General features: G+C 45.9%; 1 long non-coding RNA gene across 1 annotated transcript in view; it reads left to right on the top strand.

Annotated features, from left to right (window-relative positions):
* The window catches only part of LOC110404350, a 43,770-nt gene that overhangs the window by 15,932 nt on the left and 7,146 nt on the right, over positions 1–20,692 (top strand). Inside the window, exon 3 of the long non-coding RNA XR_002442170.1 lies at positions 8,291–20,227. This is a non-coding gene — a long non-coding RNA (uncharacterized LOC110404350). The remainder of the gene's footprint in view (positions 1–8,290; positions 20,228–20,692) is intronic.

The raw sequence follows: 20,692 nt of genomic DNA, 5'->3' as shown, positions 1-20,692 counted from the left end.
GCTCATCTGGAGGCAGCAGCCCCCCTGGGCCCCAGGTGTCTGGGCACTGAGCTTGGCCCGAGCCCAAAGCAGAAGGTTGGCTATCCCTGCTGAAACCCTCTCTGTTTATTAGAGAGCCTTTGGATGTACTTGATATCTGTATAAATATCCCGTCCCCGCTCTTGGCTGCAGCCAGGGAACTCCTTGTGTTTCCAACTGCACGGCTGCCTTTGCAAAACCACCCATCCTCATGAGCTGGGGGTCTGAGAGCCGCTGGGATGGGGATGGCTGCTGAAATCACAGAGTCACGGAATCATTCAGGCTGGAAAAGAACTCGAAGACCACCAAGTCCAACCCCAACCATCCCACCATGCCCACTGACCACATCCCTCAGTGCCACATTTACCCTATTCTTGCACACCCTCAGGGATGGTGACTCTCCCAGCTCCCTGGGCAGCCTGTGCCAATGCATCATCACTCTTTTGAAGGAGAAATTTTTCCTAATAATCGATCTGAAATCTTCCAGCACAGCCACTGGTGCTGCTGGAGGAGATTGGGTTGAATTTTAGAGTTCTCTTAACATGTAGTCACAATCACAGCTTCTGTGATTGAGTCGTTTCTCCCTAAATAAGTAAATTAACTCTAATGCCCTTATTTGTTATCAACCTTATAAAACATAATAAGAGCCAGATGTCTCTTCCTTAACATGATGTACTATAGAAGTTCAACAGATTATTTTTTCCAGACTTTATGAAAGTGATTTTGAATCCTTCTTATTTCCTCTGGTGAATTCATTGCAGCACCTGTTGAAATATTCACATGTATTAATAAGGAAAATCCTGGTGTCACTTGGGTACAAACCTCAGCCAAGAGAGAGCAAACCTCCTCCTCACCATGCAGAGACAGCTAAGGAGGGAGGGATCTCAATTCAGTAGGGTGCAAGGTCAGGCTGGATGGGGCTCTGAGCACCTGATGGAGCTGTGGCTGTCCCGGTTCATTGCAGGGGAGTTGGACTAGATGGCCTTTAGAGGTCCCTTCCAACTCAAACTGTTCCATGATTCTATCCCCAGGAGGAATCACCCAGGATGGTCACTGTGTCCCCAAGGATGGAGCGATGGGGCTCTGGGCATGGGATGCAGGCAGCCCCATGGTGTGGTCGGCAGGAGCTCGAGTATTTGCTATTTGTTTTTTTTTTTATCTGGGAAATGAAAGGACCTTGTTCTTCAGCTATGTCCCTCTGAGCTGCAGGACTTGTCAGTTGAGTCATTTTGGCTTCCAATTAAGCCAAACATTGTCTTTATGGAAATAGTCTTTTTTCCCCAGCTGGGATGAAAGCACAGTCATGGTGTTTGGATGAGGTTTCTAGTGAAGCAGTTTGGGTGTTCATGTCATTTACCGAGAGTCAGGCCAGTTCCTCATCCAAAATCATAATAAACAGGCAATGCATACCACATAGCTGTTCTCTGAGCTCAAGCAACATCCATTCAGGCACTCTTCTTCAATAACTCATCCACGCATGGCATTTACTGTGGGGTCAGTTGCCTTGCCTGCATCTCCTGGATAATGCTCCAATTCATACATCCGTGGGCATAGCATGAAATGCAAGGAAATGGGAAGAACAAGGCCACCGATGTTCACAGTTTGTATCTGCCAGTGCTTCTTATGGTTATATACCATGGGTGGGGAGATCTCCCTGTTCTGTGCCACTAACCTGGCATTTTAGGGGTGTTTGGACATGAAGAAGAGCCCAGATTCAGCAGCTGTTTCAAGATTTGCTCAGCTGATGCTGTAAGACAAGGCCAATCTTACATCTGCGTCGACACGAATCCTCTCCCTCCTCCTATTGCTCCAAGAGCAGAAACCAGGCAGTTGGTAGGGTTTCAGGCTCCCGATTTGTACAAATCATGTAAAGCTGATGAGCGTGTCAGATGGCATTACAACAAGCCTGCTTGCCTGTCTGATCTTTCTGCGTGCTGCCATTTCCCTGCCCAGCAATCCGACCTCCTAAAGGAGGAAGAAACGACACGACAAGTACAGCTATCTCGGCGGTATTGCGGAGGCAGCAGGGGTGTAACCCGGCGAAGAAAGACACAACCCTCCAGCCAGCTGTGCACAACCGAGCGAGATGTCAAACCAATTTGTACCGAAACCCCGCGCGGGTCCAGCGCATCCTCCTCCTCTCCGGGAGAATGAGTGGGAATGGGTTGTTTTAAGCTATGACCCCTTCGCTCGGCACATGCTACTGTCTTACTTGAACCACGCGGAGCTCCATCCGTGCCCGTGGCTTTTAAACACAACATTTATTATCCTTAGCCCCCAGATTACGGGGATCCACCGATGGCCGCGGACAGCCCAGAGCAGCACACGGCATCTGGTTTTCATGTTCAATCTCATCCCTTTTACTTCGCCGTGAGGGAAGGCTCAAGTGACAACAGAACAATGCTCGCCCTGCAGACTGACTAATTAGGCTGCATCTGGAGCTAATTAAATGTGGAGTCGCCTGCAAGGAGAGCACTCTCCTTATCATACCAGCAGCAGGGGCGAGACAGAAGAAAAATCACTGATGATATGGCTCGTTTTCTTGCAAGCAATTTAAACGAGGCAAAGGAGTGGACGGGCAATTTCCCCTTAGAAGAAATGGGAGCGGGATTGATCCCAGGATGATGGAGCGGGTTTTAGGGGAGCTGGAGATGTTTCAAACAATTAGATGAGGTCATGTTTGAACCGTTGCTTCAGTGCATAATGTATGGCCGTGAAGATACCTCTTCAGCATTAATATCATTTAATATTCCACTTTCTGATACTCGGTGGCACATGCAATTAAAGAGAGCTGACCTTTACCAGATGAAATATGTTCTGATTTCTTTCTTCCTTTTTTTTTTTTTCTTTAACTATGAAAAGGAGTTTTTATTACTAAATATTCTAATCTTAGTTTCGTCCGTCCGAAGTTGGGAGAAAGATGGTTTCCACTGCTTTATCAGTCACTCATTAGTACGAGGCTGCACATTTTTTAATAGCCGGACAGTTTTATTTTGTGACCTTGGGAAGCAAATGAATTCTGAAGGGTGCAGAGAAGCACATGGATTTAAACAGAAAGTATCAGGGTTTATTTTTTATGCCTGTATTGTTCATCGTAGCACTTGAAATGTTCACAAAGGGAGCAAAACCCTCCAACTTCTGGAGATAAATTTGTCATGGTTTGGTTCAAGGGCAGTAAATTATTTTCAGATCAATTTTAGCTCTTCTTTTCTGGCCTGGAATCATTTGGCTGTCAGGATGGACAATGGTTTTGCTGCAGAGTTTTATCCCATTGAGCTTTTTGAACAGATGCTTTATCCAAGGAGAAGCCAGCACCAAGGCACCGTGCACAGCCCCGCTGCCCCCTAGACTGGCTGCTGTTACCAAACCCTGACAATTTTGGTCAGTTTTGGTGAGATGTGCACAGGGGTTGCTGCCTGAGCTCACACAGGACCTAGACCCCAAGGAAATCTCTTTCCTTGTACCTCCAAATCTTGCTCTCCGTGCTGAGCATTTCAGCTATCAAGCTGGTGCAAAGATCCAAAAATCACAGTGACTATCACCCAAATGGGCAGTCTTTGGGTTTTCCTTTATATATCACCTGCCTCACTTTAATCTTTCAGTTTTTTTTCTGCCACTACGGCGTCATAAACCTAACCAGGAACCAAGGGAGCAGGAAGTCACAGGCAAGCATAGGAGGCAGGAAATTGCGTTGGAAGCAAAGGAAGCATCTTCTGTTCATCAGAACTCTTCCTAGCAGCATTTATCAGATACTCCGAGCTGTTGGCATCTATGAAGGGTGGACACAGGGCAAAAGAGAGCTCTTCTGCATCTGCACTGCCAGGCAGCTGAGCATCCAAGTGCTCCTAGCAGAGAGCAGATGCTCTGCGGAGCCCCAGCACTCAGGAATAGAACCAGGAGTCTCCTCTCTTGCTGGTTTCCAGCAGCTTGATGTCCCGTGGAAAGGAAAATATTCCTGTGAATATTTGTGTCTCGGAAATTATTTGATTTTTCACACATTTTAAGGTTTTGGGTTTGTTCAGAGCCTGGGAGGAGGACGAGAGTCCAACCCTTGACTTTTGTCTTGAAGCAGGGATGTGACGTATAGGAGTGAAATCATAGAATCATAGAATCCTTAAGGTTGGAAAAGACCTTGAAAATCAACAAGTCCAACTGCAATGCATCGCACCATGCCTACTAACCATGTCCATCAGTGAGACACTTGCCCTTTGCTTGAACACCTCCAGGGACAGTGACTCCCTCACATCCCTGAGCAGCTTGATCCAACACCCCACCACTCTTTATGAGAAGAAAATTCTCCTAATATCCAACGTGATGAGCAGGTTTGTGTTCGCTGTGGTTTAACCATCAGCTCGTGCAGATTGCTGCTGGCTAAGAGGGGAACTCAGGAGGAGGGCCGGTCCCACTGAACATCTTTACAATATCAACGCCATTCACCTTGAAAACTGGAGGATTCTGGCACAATTTGTCACACTGAACACACGAGGAGTTTTGCAAACTCAAGGATCTGAGGGCTCAACTTTTAGGCGAAGGGCATGTGTGTGTGGGAAAGGTCAGCTTGGGCTCGTCTCTAAATAAACCCAGGAAAACCCAAATCAGTCCCTTATTGTCACACGTCGGCTGGTGAGCTGGCAAACTGGGGTGGGTGGCTTTTTTTCATTTGAACGTACAAATGTTCCCCACTGAAGCATGAACTCAAATATTAGCTTTCCACCTAGCAAGACCAGACAGGAGCGGGGAAAAGCTGCGTCTGTTCCTTATCCTTGATGCAGGGAAACTATTTAAATCTGCTAATTTTTTTTTTTTTTTACAGGAGTGTTTACTTTATTTGGGGGGATTCAGGGGGCTAATGAATGCAGGCTTTAGTGAAACCCCCCTCATTGTAATTTTCACAAACTCCATCAAAACATCCCTTTCTCTGTCTCCCTGTTCAGAAAGAGCCTTTTTCTGCCTGCCCTCCCTCCCCCGTGTTCCTGCATGTTGTGATTTCACTGAGGCTTCCAATGGTCTTCAACAGTTCATTTATGCCGGGAGCCTTCTATAAACTGTACAGCCACGGTCTCCTCGCCCGGCCACCCACCGAATCAGCCTGTCTAAACAGCATCTGTCTACATCCCAGACACATTGGGATGGAGCGAGGCCAGCTCCCCTTGCTGCCCCCCTGCCATGCGGGGTGGGAGCGGGGGCAGCCCCGCATCCCCGCGCGATGGGAAACTCAACGGTGGGCTCCATCCCTCAATGCCGGCGTTAGTCCGACCAAATCTCCCCATCGCCAGCGGATGCATTGTGAGTGGCTGGAGCCTATTTAAAGTTAATCCCAAATGCATTACCTAGTGAGCTTGGCTTGGCTTTTTGACTTAAGGTATTGGAGGTTATTACCTCTGGTATGCAGGGGCTGCTCTGAAGAATCTCCCCATTTGGCGACAGAGCAAAGGTGGATGGGGTTTTCCTTGCTCAGGCAATTTGGGCACATTTTTGAAAGATGAAGTCAGAAAGCGTGCATCCCTGGCATAGGAAGACACTGGCTTTTGTGAGCCACCTGGTGATCTCACGAGGTTCGTTCACATCTGTGTCAATGCAGTGGATGAGGCAGAAATTGCATTGCAAAGGGATTGCTTAGGGCTCAGTCCTGGAAAGCTGTCCTGCTGTAATTACAAAGCTGTCATTGCAGGCAGATGGTATTTTGGGGACAAAAGGCCACATTTCTCATCTGTCAAACACAGGAATCCCATGATGAAATGCAATTTGAGTCATTGGTGAAACTGGCAGAGGGTTCGGCGGGGCAGGGATGTCGCACAACATTTCTTGAATATCACCCAGAAGAGATTTGATTTTCTTTAGCGTTCAGCTTTCAAGAGAAAAGGTGAACTTTTGCTATCCATCAAATGCCAGCTCCCTCTGAAATAACTCAAAGCAGTGGTTTCTGCCCTGTTTGCGCTAAGAAAGACAGCCAATAAAAAAAAATGAAACGGGAGGGCTGCTGCAAGCAGTGGCTTTGCTGGGATGGGCTGTGATCCCAGGGAGATACGAGGAGTTTTACAGACCCGTCCTGCCTTCCCCATGTCCACCCCATCTATAACCTGCTGTGCTTTAAATGTAACCCCAGTTCCTTCTGCCCAGATGTGATAGTTGCTCTGGTGCGATCCTTGTATGTCGGATTATTATAGTGCGTGCTGACTTCCCCGCATATGGCAGAGATGATTTATTGCAAATCTCAGGTGCCTAAAGAGATGCCTGTTTCACTCTCAAATCTATCTCTAGGTGCAACATTGAATGGAATTGGTTATGAAGTGATGCATGGCTCGAAGAAGAAAAGCACACAGTGTGCTCCCCCGTGGTAAAGACACTTCATTGTTCTTGTGCCTCCTTCAAGCCCAATTCAGATTAGATTCACTATCATTCATGATTATGTAAAAGAAGTGATAAAACGTGGCTTTTAAAAAAATCATGTTTGTACAAGAATTTGCTGACATATTGCGGAGTGATAACACGGTAGTGAAAATACCCAGAGCCTGCCTGGCCTGGCGTCTGGAATCAGTAAAAGGAGGCAGTCAGGCATCCTGCAAGCAAACTTCTGTTCCCTTTCCAGCACGAAATCGGCACCTTTTATTATTTTTAGTAAGCCGACCTATGCGATTTTCATTGAAAACTTGCCATGTTTCCTGGATCCTGGCTCCAGGCTGAGTTGCATTGTGATCGTTTCACGCCACAGTTGAAGGGGGGAAGTTTCTGAGCGCATACAAAGGATGAAACCTCAACTTTCTGACAGCAATGGGCTCGCCAATCCAAACCCAGCACAAGGGGCTGCTGTGGGAGGAATGCAATTGGTGTGTGGAGAGGGAGAGCAGAGATAACAGGAGATAACCAAGTGCCTACAACCCGGCTGAATATAGGCGCCTGGGGAGAAAAGTTGGGAATGCTCCAGAACCTTTGGTGGCTTTGAGGAGGCTGAGGCATCCCCATATCCCAGACCACACTTCCCCATCAAGGAAAACTCCCTGGAGCCACTGGTGAATTGTGCTCTATTGGGCATGGTGCAATGGGCTGATGGCTGGACTTGATGATCTTAGTGGTCTTCTCCAACCTTAACGATTCTACTGCAGAGATTTGCAGGGTATGAGATATCTTCAGCAGTAATCCCTTCTCCTGGAGGGGTGTGACAAGACTTTGCCATTAGAGAGGGATTTCCCTTTGCTTAATTCCACCCCATTACTCTTCACTGAATCCCTTTGTATATTTCCCCTCTGCAGGATGCTGCCTATATATATATCAGATGGCCAGCTCTGTGTTTGCCTTATAATGTCTTGTTGGGATGCACAAAGACATAGATATTTGGCAATTACACAGATACAGAGGTATTTGACAATGACAGCAAGAAGAGAAGGGAGGGAATGGCTGTGAGCGGGTGTTGCGTGCGTGTGTCTTCTATAAAATGCTATTTCTGTAGTTTTATGGTCGATGAGGCAGCGTGTGTCTAAAACTGGATTCTTTTATATAAGGTGAAAACGCCATGAAATACCGGGACCCTCTCACATCTGGAGGAATGTCCGTGTTGCAATGGGGCTCTGTAAATATTTATACCTGATGACTTAGAAGCTAGCTATTAAGTGCCCTGCTTGTTCCTGCAGTGCTGTGAGCAAATGGAGATCTGGCATTTAGAGGATGCAGCACAGATTGTTCTCTTGGTCTTAACTTTTGGTCAGAGAATTTACTTGGCGCTGGTGATATCACTGGGGAAGCATCCCTCATTCTCCATACGATCCGTGCAGACCGAGTGATGCTGAGGGCCAGAAGGAAAGTGGAGATGGCAAAAAAAAAAAAAAAAAAAGCAATTGTGGCTCCAAACAAATGATGCAAATGATGTGGATGGTGGTGGCTCCCTTGCACGGCTGCTTTACCTCTTATGCTTTTCCTCCTGCTGCACTGGGTGCCAGCTAGGCCACTGCCAGCTCTGAGTGGTGACTCACTGGTGCCATAGATCTACTCCCTGTGTCCTCTACTGTTGGGTCCAGGTGGTGGTTGGGCTGACAGAGTGCCAAAGCCCCCTGTAATGGAAATGAAAGCTTGGTTGGCTTGAGTGGGGCTGGGGGAGGACATGTTTGGATGGGCAGTGGGATCCTTTCTCAGCACCTCTGGGAGCAGAGATGGGTTAAGCATCACTGTTGTCCATCCCCACTGCAAATCCTTAAGTAGAAGATATGTAAAAATGCCTTTTTATCATTGCTGCTGCTGGGAAGATCTTTTCACTCCCCTATTTCATATAATTTAATAGTTTGGCTGTACCTTTGGCTGAATGAAGGTGATTTGCAGTGAGAAGGGGACAGAAACCATCCAGAAGCCAAACAAACCACAAAGTGCTTCATTCCAACCTTCAGAAGAAAGTAGCTGCTCTCCAACTTCCCCCTTTGAAAAGATGTCTCATCGTCGGACTCAATTTGAACTAACGAAAAATAAATATGCCCCTCCGTGCCTGCCAGCAGAACCTCGTGTCTCATTCTACTGGAAATGAAGCAAATAAAAACAAATCATTCCTCCAAAGCCAAAGCATTGGCATGGAGGCCAGCACGCACCGCACAGCAAATAGAGTTTGGCAGACGTGGCTGGGAGGATGGAGGTTCTTCTCAAGGTGCAAAGCCATGCCTGTAGAAAGCTACCTGATGAGTTGGTTTTTTTTTTCCTTATTTGATCACTTAGAAATGTTTCAGGTACCATTTTAGGCTGCTCCCCTCTGCTTGTTTTAGCAGGATGCCACTTCAAATTATTTGGGTCAGCTATACATGTGTTATGCTCCCGCCATCATACATGCCCTATGTGAATCCCCAAGTGATGGCCCATCAAAAAGCACTTTGCATCCCTCAACAGAGCAGCCTGGATGGGATGCACGGGTGGGCTGGTGCTCTGGTTAAGGCTCCCCATGCTGGGATACCCTCAGGTTTATCTTTTGGACCTTGCAGCTTGGAGAGGAAGCAAATTTATGTAAAACATCACGGCTTGGGTTTTAAACAAAGAGGATGTGCTGCATTCTGTGCAAGTAGAATATTTACAGTTCTAAGGCAGGATGATCTATGCCCCGTACAAGTAATAAATAAAGGTTGAGTGTTGGAAATAGGATTCGTAAGGCTAAAACTAATAAAGTAATGGTCTTTCCTGAGGAAAATGAAGCAGTCTTGTCGCTGAGATGCAATCCCAAACTAAATTTACTGTTTACTAAAATGCTGCAGAGTGATTTAGATGTTGTTATAAAACCATTTTTATCATCTGCACAGAGGATGTGGGTCAGTGGGGCTGTTCCAGGTTTCCTAGAAAAACTAAACACAGTCCCAATAGTCACAGCTTAGCAGAGCCACTCTGATTTCCAGCAAGGCAGAGGGAATTCACATCCCCATAAAACACGGCCAATGGTCAGAACAGGAGCTGATGGACTGGCCTGGTATCGCTGGGTTAGAATTCACGTCCCCAAATGTGCCCCAGATCTGTCCCAGGGGAGGCAGATGGAAACCTATGTATTTGGAAGAAGTGCAGCAATGAGGGACGCTGCAGCTCCAGAGGAATTAGTATTTTCTATTTCTAGAGTAACATTTTTCTAGAAAAAGGGGGAAACCTCAACACCTGCCATAGGTTTACATTGCTGTCTAAAGACATCAAAAGTGCATTTCTGGTTTTTGAGCTTCCTGCTGCTCTTCCTGTAGAGGAGGCCCGGAGTAGATGTGAAAAAATAAATGCAGCTTCCTCCCAGAGCTGAATTTTGCCCTCGTTGAGCAGTGCAAATCAGCACAACGTGTACAAGTGAGAAAGGAACATGGCAATCTTCCTTCTGCTGATGTTACACTGCACAGCCGTGCCGCTAAAAGCATAGCTTAAGCTATTAGCCACCAAGAGAAACCTGATGCCTGTTTTGGAAAGTGTGTTTGCTCTCTAGGATGCCTGGAAAGACTTATGCACCACCAATCTGGTGACCACGGATGCTCACTGCCCAGCCCTGAAATAGCCAAGTTTGGAGGGAAAAGTGGGATCAGGTATGGTCAGGGAGAAACAGCCCCAGTGCCACACGGATGCCTTGCAGTCCTGCCCTCCGAGTACCTCCTCTGTCAGCCAAGAAACTGATGCATGGATACATCAAAACTGATGTCGCCTGCCAGATCTGTGCAGAATAAAGCCAGGCTTTCAGTGAGAGGACAGGTGGACACAGAGCAGGTTTACCCTTGGCAGTGCCACAAGCTTGAGGTCATGTGGCAAAACACGGTGACATTTGCTGCTGTAGCATGAAGAGACAACTTAAAATACCCTGGATGATGCATTTTTTCCCCTCCCATGGTGCATGCATTCTCCTCTTGCTCTTCTAATGCAGTTCCATTTTTTTTTCCCCAGTCTTCTATTTGAGTCTCTCCCTACAGACCTTCATGTTCCCTGAGTCCTTCTTACAGTCACAGAATCTCTAAGGTTGGAAAAGACCACTAAGATCATCTAGTCCAACCGCCAACCCAACCCCGCCATGCCCACTAAGCCATGCCCTTCATCCATATCCTTGTCCTAAGATGTGCTGGCAGGATCACCAGCTATTGCCATTTTCTTGTGAAATCCAGTTTGGTGGTGGTAGCGCTCCATGTGTAGGAAAGCCCAGGGACTTGGGTCTGGCAGAGAAGGTCCCTGTCCTTCACTGGCAAAAAGAGCCCAAGAAAGTGGAGATGGATCCAGGACATGCATTGTGCTCTCAGTCCTTGCTTGAGACTCCTCCTAAAGGCTCTTTTGTCTTGTTATCATTTCCATTGTTTAATGTAAATGATCATGCCCCAGCGCTTGAATCTCCTGCTTTATGGATTCTTTATTAACCCCTAGGTGATTCCTTGCGCTGTGTTTATAGAACATGGGTGATTCTTGGGAATTTCAGTCACGCTGTTGCTCTCCTGCAGGTTCCCATGCTTCCCACCCACTGGGACCAATTAGGGCCCTGTGGAAGTGGGTGACCAATTAGTTATGCCTAAGCAAGAAAAATTTGGGAATTTGCAGAAACATGCCTCTCTTGCTCATTTTGCATTTGAGATTTCTCGGAACGTGGCCAACAGAAAAAAAAATAATGGAGTTGAAAGACTCTCTGGGTTGACAAACCAATAATGGAACCCTGTAGGAAGGACAGAGTGGGAAAAAAAAAGGTTTACAACTGCTTAGGGGACTAGAAGGCCAATAATGGTCAGAAAATAGCTGCTTCTGATGTCCTCAAGGGGTCTGCCCAGGCAGTGCTAAATTCTAGGACATGAGTGTTTTAGGTAATTGTTATTTATTATCATATTTTGCAACTGGGAAAAAAAAAAAAGGTCCAAAGCTTTATCACTTGCTGGAATTGTGCTATTTCCTCCCTTTAAACCTTTGAGCAATAGAGATAAAAAGTGAGTGTTACTTGTGATATTGGGAGAAAGAATGCAATATTCTATCTGTTACTGTCTGGAAGAGCCCCTATCATCTGGCCTTGCTTTGGCCCTCCCAGCTCCGGGCATGGAGACACACACATGCACTCATTGTCTCCAGAGATGGAGGCCAATCCTTTTTAATGTGAAGCCCTGGCACTTGGAGTCCTCCTTCTGCATGGACAGGTTTCCATTCAGTTGCAAAAGTGATGGCCATTTGGCACAATGGCTCCTTCCAAATCGCCGCTAAACACGGAAACCCATCCGAAAAAACATGACATCAAGACGATGCAGCGCGTTCAGATTGGATTCGTTCTGCTAAATTGTTAAAATGTTGAACGTTTCCCCTCTGCCCCTTGAGTGCTAAGACTCTTCTTCCTTTGGTGAGGCAGTTAAACTGAGGACCCCGCGAGAGGAGATAAAAGCAGATCTGTCTTTCGTGAGGCCAAAGATGCACAGCCAGTATCCCGCTAGGACGCGCGGATTAGGAGAATACGTAGAATTTCCAAATTTAGAGTGGAGGACTAGCTCCCTGCAAACAAAGGCTGCTTTTTAAAATGAGATGTTAGCAAGATAATGCCAGGGGAAAAAAAAAAAAAAAAGCTTTGCATTTTGCGACTAAATTCTGTTATTTTGCAGCCAATCTTCAAACGGGCTGTTGGTGCAAGTGAACAAACGCTTCCTGTCTGTCCGTCCTCATGGGTGGTCGCGTTTTAAAATGAAATATACAGGCTGACAAATGCCTTTACAAAGGCCAGATTATAAACTGTAAACCTACTGTCAGCTGGGTAGAAAAAAAAAAATCCAAATGCCTCTTATACCATTTAAAGATTTAGTTTGGCTTCAACACTAAAGCACTTCATCTTGAAGGGGAAAGGAGCTTAGAGTTTATAAATTGTTGTTTGGGCTCTAGTAAGCTCTGGATAAGGGAATCTATCTGCTAGGAAACAAATGACCTTCCCAAAATTTAGGGAGCTCTGGGTATTGTTACGAAGACAAAATGCCTTGGAAAAATGTCCCCAGAATACAAAGGGATTTAAGGCTGCTCTGTTACTCTTAACATACAGTTCATACAGCTGCAAAGGGCAAATCTTACAGTTCCCATCTTTAAAAATGGGTGGAAAAAAAGTTAAACATATCAGGCTAATAAAGTACAAGCTGTTTAGATTGTTCCCCTCTGTCTAACTCGACTATAGACTTTCTCTCGCACACAGTTGTTGAATCCAGGCTCAATATCCTCATTATCTTGGCCAAAAAAGTCTCAAAATAGTCTAAGTTCTCCCCAGTAGTGATCATCAAAGCGAAATTTTGCAGCAAACAGAGTGGTTTATGGTAACATGGTTACTGCCTTCAGCATTTGGAATGCAAAGCGAAGGCACAAACGAGGAAACTCCAGAAACAATAGAAACTAATGGGCATTGCACACCCTTGCGTCCATTACATGGAAATCTTGCAGCTCCTTTGCACATTCCTGCAGAGCTCTTATCCTTTGCTCTGCAAATGCCATTTGTAGCCTTTTCATCAAGCTGAGTCTGCAAGAAGGCTGCTGCTGTAAGATAGAGCTAGGTGAACAAAGAGAAGGAGGTCTATGCTAAAACAGGACTGCGTTTTTAACCTGATTTTTTTTTACTATTATTTTTCACATTTTGTTTTTATTTTGAGGGTTTTGAGATGGACCTGGTCTGGTATGCATGTTGGGCTGGGTGGGAAACAGGCAGGGCAAGCACCACTCCCATTGGTTATATATGGAATGGCTATAGATTGAGTTCCCTTTCCATTCCATCCGCCTCATGCAGATCCCCAAGGCGTCACCTCTCACTCCCTTCCCATTTTTATTGCTGGTATCCACACTGACTAGCACAACTGTTTGACACTCTTGGGAAATTACTGCATCCATCTTTTGAGATGCCCGCCCTAATCATGGGTGCCATCCCTTCATTGTGCCTGTCTGGTTTTAGGAGTTTTTTTCTATATCTTCAAATAACAACCTCAGAGCAATTATTTGAGATGATGTCCCCTTCCCAGGGCTCCCATCAGGTTCCAAAGGATGTGAGGCAGAAACATGTTCAATTTGCTATGCATGCCACATACTTGAGGCTAAAGTACGTCAGCACTGAATTCCAGGAGACCTTTGGAAACTATGACTACTTCGGTGCCCATCAGATTGTTTTAATGCCTGAATGTGATTCATGCTGCAACTCGTGCTATTGGCTGTCCCTCCTATCCTACGTGGAGACCAGATGACAGTTGTATAGCTGTATAAAACGCTTTTTTTTTTTTTTTTAAAGGAACAAAAAGGAAATTACTGGAAAATCTTCATAGCAGATCTCCCTCCGCCCACAGAGCGGTGGGAATAAACATCACAACTTCAGATCTTGGTGAATGCAGATAAATAGAGGCTTAGCTGATAAGTTAATGACATACCAAAACCAGATTGCTTGAAGTCTAAAATAATAAGAAGCTGATGAGCAGAATACTGGAATCCTGACAAATGCTGCTTTGTGCTCCGAGAGGAGGAAGCCTGGCTTGGTGCTCAGTGGGATGTGGTGGGAGATGGCATGGGGAGCCCAAAGTGAGCACCATGTAGCTCTCGTGTTGGGCTCCCTGGAGCAAAAAGCCTTGCTCTCGCCAACCATGATGCTTTCAGAGTAAACCTTCAAGCCTCTTTCATCTCCATTTTGGTTTTTCCAAGTATCAATAGAGAACTCCAGCTCTCCTGGGTCCATCTCTTTTGTCTTGCCCTTGAAACATCCTTCTCCACCACAGTGGGTCTGAAAGACAGCCATTCTCCTGGCACAATTCCATTGTGGACCCCGTGGCTCTGTTCTCTTGACTTCCCTTAGCCTATGTCTCCCCTGCCTTACCCTAGGAAATCCCACATCCTCACATCCTCTCAGAATATGGTTTGACTGTGTCTTCTCATCTCTTGTTTTAGTGTTTCCTCTTCTCTGTGATATCTAATTTAGTGTTTTTCAAACTCATTCCCATCTCTTTCCTACCCACTGTCTTTCAAGATCAACCTACAATGCCTATGTTCTGCTTTCAAACAAGTGCAGTCTCTGGTGTCCTACACCTCTCTACCAACATAAGCAATCACTACTCCATCATGAATGTGTCCTGGCAGTTAACCAATGAGGTCAGAGCTGTTCTTGGGGAAACGGAGGCTCAGAGATACTATGGAGTGCACCAAGTCACACAAGTACCTCCAGGTGGGTTGAATCCAACTCTTCCATGTCTCTGACAGCTAAAAATAAAGGTGGACAAAAAGTGAAAATTTGGGGATATTCTCTGAAAACATCTCCGAGAAAATCTTTTGCAAATTATTTTCTCCACAGTACTCTTGTAGACTGAGAAATTTATGTACATCCTCTCCAGGTATGCTCTTCATGGGCGGCTGTGATCAAGATACAAAAAAAAAAAAAAATCAACAAAATCTTCTTTTGAAAACCAGTTTTATTCCCGTATAGGCCATGGCAAAATTTGTGCCCCCTTCCTACAATTTTGATAAAGATTTCATGGCTAAATAACAAGAAAACGGCCCTCAAGGCCAATCTGTGAAATTGGTCTTGATCTTCCTTGCACTCTTGCTGGAGTTCCAGCTCTGTGAGTGAGAATCCACTTACGACTGGGGGGAAAGACAGTGCTTCAAACACTGCCACTGACAAAGTGGAGCTGGCATGTTCTTTTTGGGGGAAAAAAATGCAAAAGTTTTAGTAAAATCCAACAACACTTTCCTGGAACAATTATACTACCCTGGGTTGAGCGAAGTGTGAAGGGAAGATGAGTGGTGCAGTGGTTATTAGTTGAGATGTGCTGTTTTTGTGTAGCAGTGGAGCCGTGTCCGTTTGCTTTGCTTTTGTTAGATTCAAACAATTCCATTCGGGACTGAATGGAATAACAGGGATGAAGTATATCACAGAATACTTTGGGTTGCAAAGGAAACTAAAGACCATCTGGCTCCAACCAGCCAAGGATTCCCAACATTTCTGCAAGATATCCAGAAAGAATCTGGCACTGAGGGGCTTTGCAGCTCCCAGAGCACTCTGCCCTGATCCCGCACCCTGCAGGCTGTACTGGGCTTGAGGTGGGGACAAGAAGCCAGGAGCTCATTTCAGTCACCTTCTCAAAGGAGTGGGGCTTATTTAGAGCCTTATTTTAACCAGCTGACAGGGGAGCATTGGTTCAGGAAGGCGTGGATGCTGAGAGCAGGTTGCTGAGGGGGCTGCCTCATTTATTCCCCCCTGCAGAGAGAGAAGGCTCGATACTGCTCTGCAATTCTCAGGATTGGGCTGCTGAGTAAATGGGGAATTCATTTAGAGATATCTAGTAAATACAGGGAATAAGCTGCCAACTCTCTTCTTAGAGCCAACAGTTCACTAATTTTAATCACCAGCTGGATATTTTTATGGGGAGTGAAGGGACGGAGGGGTATTATGACAGAACAAGGGAGGTGGGATTAGACTAATCTAACCCAGGCCAAGTGGGCTCTTCCTGCTCAGCCATGTGCAGTGTCATGACTGTGTGATTTAGACTACCGCACACTCACCAACACTGATAAGGAGGACAATTATGGGGAGCGCACAGCTCTTGGTGCAGCCCTCAACCCGCAGAGCTCTGCGGATGGCAGCTGGGGAGCGTCTCCAGCTCTGAGTCAGAGCCATCCCCACGATGGGGACATGGGTGTCCTGATGACCGCGCCCCAGGGCTCTTGTGATGCTGCTCCATGTGGATCCTGGGGCTCATTCTGCTCTCAGATGGAGCTCACCGTTGCCTTGTCCCACGCAAAAACTCAGCAAGACCTTTCAGTGAGCTCCTCCATCCTGCTGGGGAAACGTAGCGGGTGGCAACTTCATTACCCATCTCTCCGGAGAAGGTTTCTCCGTGTTACGTCTCTGCTGAGTCCCTCAAGAGCAGTTTCTCTGGCGTTAACTGTTGTGTTTCCCTGTAACTTCTGGTTCTCTCCATGTCCTTCCTCACCTTCCGCTTACTCATACCCAGCTGAGACTCGTGCCAGACTGTCGCTGCCTAAATGTGTCCAACAAATCAAGGCAAAAAGCACAGTGCCACTTCGCCTAGCCTTGGTTCTGCTGGATACTCCTGGTGGGAAGCATGGGAAGAGGTATCCGGAGCCAATTTTTTCTTTTTTTCCTCCCCCTTTTTTTTGGAATAGCCCTCTGCTTGGCACATAACAGCTTTTGTTGTTGTTTATTTGTGTAGCTTTTCATCTTAATGAGGATGTACGGAAACAATTACCACATGGTTCATTCACAATATCAACTCAAGCTTTTCCTGTCTGCGCGGTGACTGGACGTAGCCACTGAAAATCGCCGAAGTTACGCTTTTTACTCATTATTATTTTGCCTTAAATACATATTGTACAATAGGGATGGTTTTCCCCATGAAACAATGTTTGGGTTTTGCACCAGGTGGCTGGAAATGCCCCGCAGCTTCTCCTCTTTGGCGGCTGAAATTCCAAACGCTTTTAGAAGATGTACTTTTACAGGAGGGCAGAGAGAGGTCAAGATGCACTGACTAATTCAAGATTTCCTCCACTGGTTTCCATAACAAATAATCATTTTTCTTTATTTAGCTGCGCTCACTGGTAGGTTTTCATTTGCATCAAAGCTTTGTTGTGCTCTCGCTTGGGCTGCCTCCAGAGGCCAAAGAACATCACAAGCTGCTCCCAGCACATCCTCCAAAGGCATGGGCCAAAGTCAGAGCTGTGCGTTGGCTCCCAAGTGGAAACCCTTGTGAGACCGACCCTGGAGAGCTGCTTGGGGTGATGTCTGCGGATACTAAATGAAGATTCCCAGTGGAAACCAGTCCTAAAACTAAAAACATTTTGTGTAAATAGGGTGGACAGGGTATCTGTGCTGCTGTTAAGATGGTAACAGCTCCTGCTCTACGAACTTTTATCTGGTTATTCAGACGTTGGTTGAAATTTTACCCCTTTGGGTTACATCCTTCCGTTTGTGCGCCTCTCGCCCGAGGCTGATTTAACATTACCATTATTCTCGGGGGAATTTCGTTCCTAATAACTCAGGAAATGAGCCTTCAAACTCACCTCCAAAAGCTGTGGCTTGCTTTTCCGCGTGAAACCCTGGCACCGCCGCGCTGGGGAAGCGATGGGGAATTTGGCAGGCGCTGGCTTTCCGAGCGGCCGCTTGCCCTTTTCCCATCCCTGTGAAGAGCTGCCCCAGCGGAACAACGTGATAAGAGGCTGAAAAATGGTGTTGTGCATGGGACATCTGCGGGGATTTGACAGCTAACTTCCCTGCAGATACTGGTCTGCGCTGGGTGTGCTCCAGCTGGGGCCATGGGGGCTTGGATGGGACTTTCAAGGGGACTGAGGCCGTGGGCATGAGCCTCAAGAGCAAGGACAGTGTCTCCTCGTCTGGTGAAGGAGGTGACCTGATCAATCCTGTTGTCTCATTTTGAGGAGCCCAACCATGCACATGGGCATATTGCCAGTAGGCACTGAAAGGCAACCGGGATGGCACCCAGAGCCTGTTGCTCAGACTGGGGGACACCTGAGTGCGTGCTGGAGATGAGAAATCCCATTTCCAGCTCACGCATCTCTGCCCTGTTTTTATCTAAAAAAACCCAACACAGCTCAGGAATTATTCCTGGCCCCATCCTTGGTGATGTTCAAGCCATGGGCTTGCAGTAGTTTGCAATGCATGCTGCACTTCTATTTATCTGATGAGCAGAGACATCTGTTTATCATATGTTGCACGTCTGATAAGCAACTTTTTTCTTCATCCCAAGGCCCGATTAAAGATTCCAATTAATGTAACTTGCTGGAAGGTCCTGTAACACAGCTTTTAAATCAATGTCATGTAAACTTTGCTGGGTTAATCCTGCACATCTGAATTCAGCTAAAAACCAACACTGCAAGGTCAGGCTGTACAAATTGATGGATTTTTATTCCTTTAACCTTAGAAGTGTTGCGGAGAGGGTAATAGCAGCAAGGCTTGCTCCTTCCAATAGCTTCTTTTTCCTGCGCAAAAAAAAGAGCCATCAGATATTTTCCTTCTTTCTGCTATGTGCATACGCATCTAATACATGCACATATATACGTATATGCATTTTTAAAATAAGAAGAATTTAAATCAGCCAAACGCTACAACAAGTTGTTGCTTCTTCTCAAGCGTCTCTTATTTTTCGCTTTTTCCTTCATTAATTTGATTCTGGTGTTGCAAACTGGTAATATAACGGAGAACATTTCTCCTCCTTTTTGAATGACCTTCGGTAAGATGCTGAATAGCTGTAATGACAAACCTCTTTAAAGACACTCACCAGCACCTCAGAGCCCACGAAGAAGTTAATGCTGGCATAACAAATCGGCGTGAATTTGCAAAAAAAAAATAAAAAAAAAAAAGTGATGTGCAATTCCCGGATTTGTCTCATCTTTTAGGGAGAGACTTTTGCAGTGCCTCCAGGACTCAGAAGTAACAATCTCTTATCAGAGCTCTTTAGTGCCTTTCCACTATCATCAATACATATAAACAAAGGATAAGAAAGCTAATACTTTGCGTGGATAACTTTCTGCAGGAGAATGCAGCCCATGTAACAGCCTGTGGCAGAAGACCGTCGTTATCAGCTCTAAGCTAAGGAGGGTATTTTATTTAGGGAATCCAGCACTTCCTGCATTCTTGTTTATCTGACAATATTTCGTGTTTCCTATATGCTCTTACTTTGCTTTGCTCAGGCATAAATGTTAATATTTTAAATTGAAAATCACTTATTGTTACTATTATAGCAAAGACCTGCTGGAGGCACTTCGCTTTTCAGCTTGGAGCTGTGCGGCTCAATAGCCCTCCATCAACCTCAGAGCTTCTCTGTACGAACAACTGCACGTTCCACTTCTTTTTCTTTATTAACTCAAATCCTTCCTCTATTGGTTGATATCAAAGCTTGAAGCCAGCAGAGGTGTTATGGAACGCCCCTATTCCTATTGCACCAGCCAGGACACGAGGTGCACTGAGGCTGAGGTTCCTGCAGGCTGGGATGTGCCACCTGGATCACCTGCGTTCCCCGCTTGCCCTGCTCCTGCTGGGACTTCCTTCTGCCTTTCTTCTCTCCTGAACTTGGCTCCTTTCCGCGTTTTTTTCCTTCGCTCTTTCAGGAGCGTTTGGGATTTCAACAGTAACAAAAGCGCGGTGCCAGGATTTTAGCTGGAGCTCCTTCTGCTGGCAGGATGACCGCTTTGCACAGAGAAATTCCCCTGCGAGCCCAGACGCGAGTTCTCTCCTTTTCTTTTTTTTTTTTCTCTCTCTCTTTACATGTACTTCTTGCCAACAAAGGGATGACCTTAATAAAAACATCTACACTAAGAATGGAGCTGGGCATTTGCCTGTCCCCCACAGCTCGTTACTGCAGTGAGAGGTGCTCGGGGTCCATGGCTTGCTTTAAACTTGGCTGAATCTTACCAGGAACTTTTATCAGCTGCAATGATTTTGGTATCGAGCCCAATGCTGCATGTGGAAGTGATGGAGTCCAGAGCTGGGAGAAGTCCTGCTTTGAGTTTTCTGTCCATGGTTTCGGAATCAATGTTGTCTCTGCCTGTGCTCTGTTGGATGACCATTCCTTCTCCTGCTAGATAATTTTGTCAGTGATTTCAGCGTGGGCAAGACTTGGAAAAACACAAAGTCCTGGCAGCCTAATTTCTTTATATATTTGCCTAGTTACACTTATGGCTGTGGACATTCCTGAATGTTTTAAGCACCACTAATGTGTAAGAGAAGACTGACCCACATCAGACACAATCCAGCTGCCAGCTGTGCTACAAACTCATGATTAGCTTGGTAAGTTTCTGTGTTAAATGGTCCAAACCCAGTCCCTTAGCTGAGGAAGCCCAGCATTCCCTGGGTCCCAAATCACCAAGCCCTGTGTAATTACCTTGGATTGTGACAGTTTAATTTGGAATGAGACACTTTGGGATGCTGGTGTGTTACTGAATCCATAAAACAATATGTAAGACATGAGAAACTTTAACCTCCCAGTAAATGTGAATGTGCACTGATCTCTTCTGAATCTGAACTTCTGTATGATTCTAATTGGTACTTGTGCATTTACGCAAAAAAAGAAGTATTCTGTCAACAGCTGCTTTTGCTTTAAAAATCTAGAAGTATTCGTAGAAAGCATTTTGTGGCTTACAGACTTGTGTAGGATTTTTTTCTATATATTCTAAGCATTTTTCCTTCCCTTCCCCTTCCCCTTTCCCCTCTCCCCTCCTCTCCCCTCCTCTCCTCTCCTCTCCTCTCCTCTCC

The sequence above is a fragment of the Numida meleagris genome, chromosome 10 (genome assembly GCF_002078875.1).
Source record: "Numida meleagris isolate 19003 breed g44 Domestic line chromosome 10, NumMel1.0, whole genome shotgun sequence".
Classification (NCBI taxonomy): Eukaryota; Metazoa; Chordata; class Aves; order Galliformes; family Numididae; genus Numida; species Numida meleagris.
Note: the sequence above shows the minus strand (reverse complement) of the source record. Positions and strands in the feature narration are given on the sequence as shown.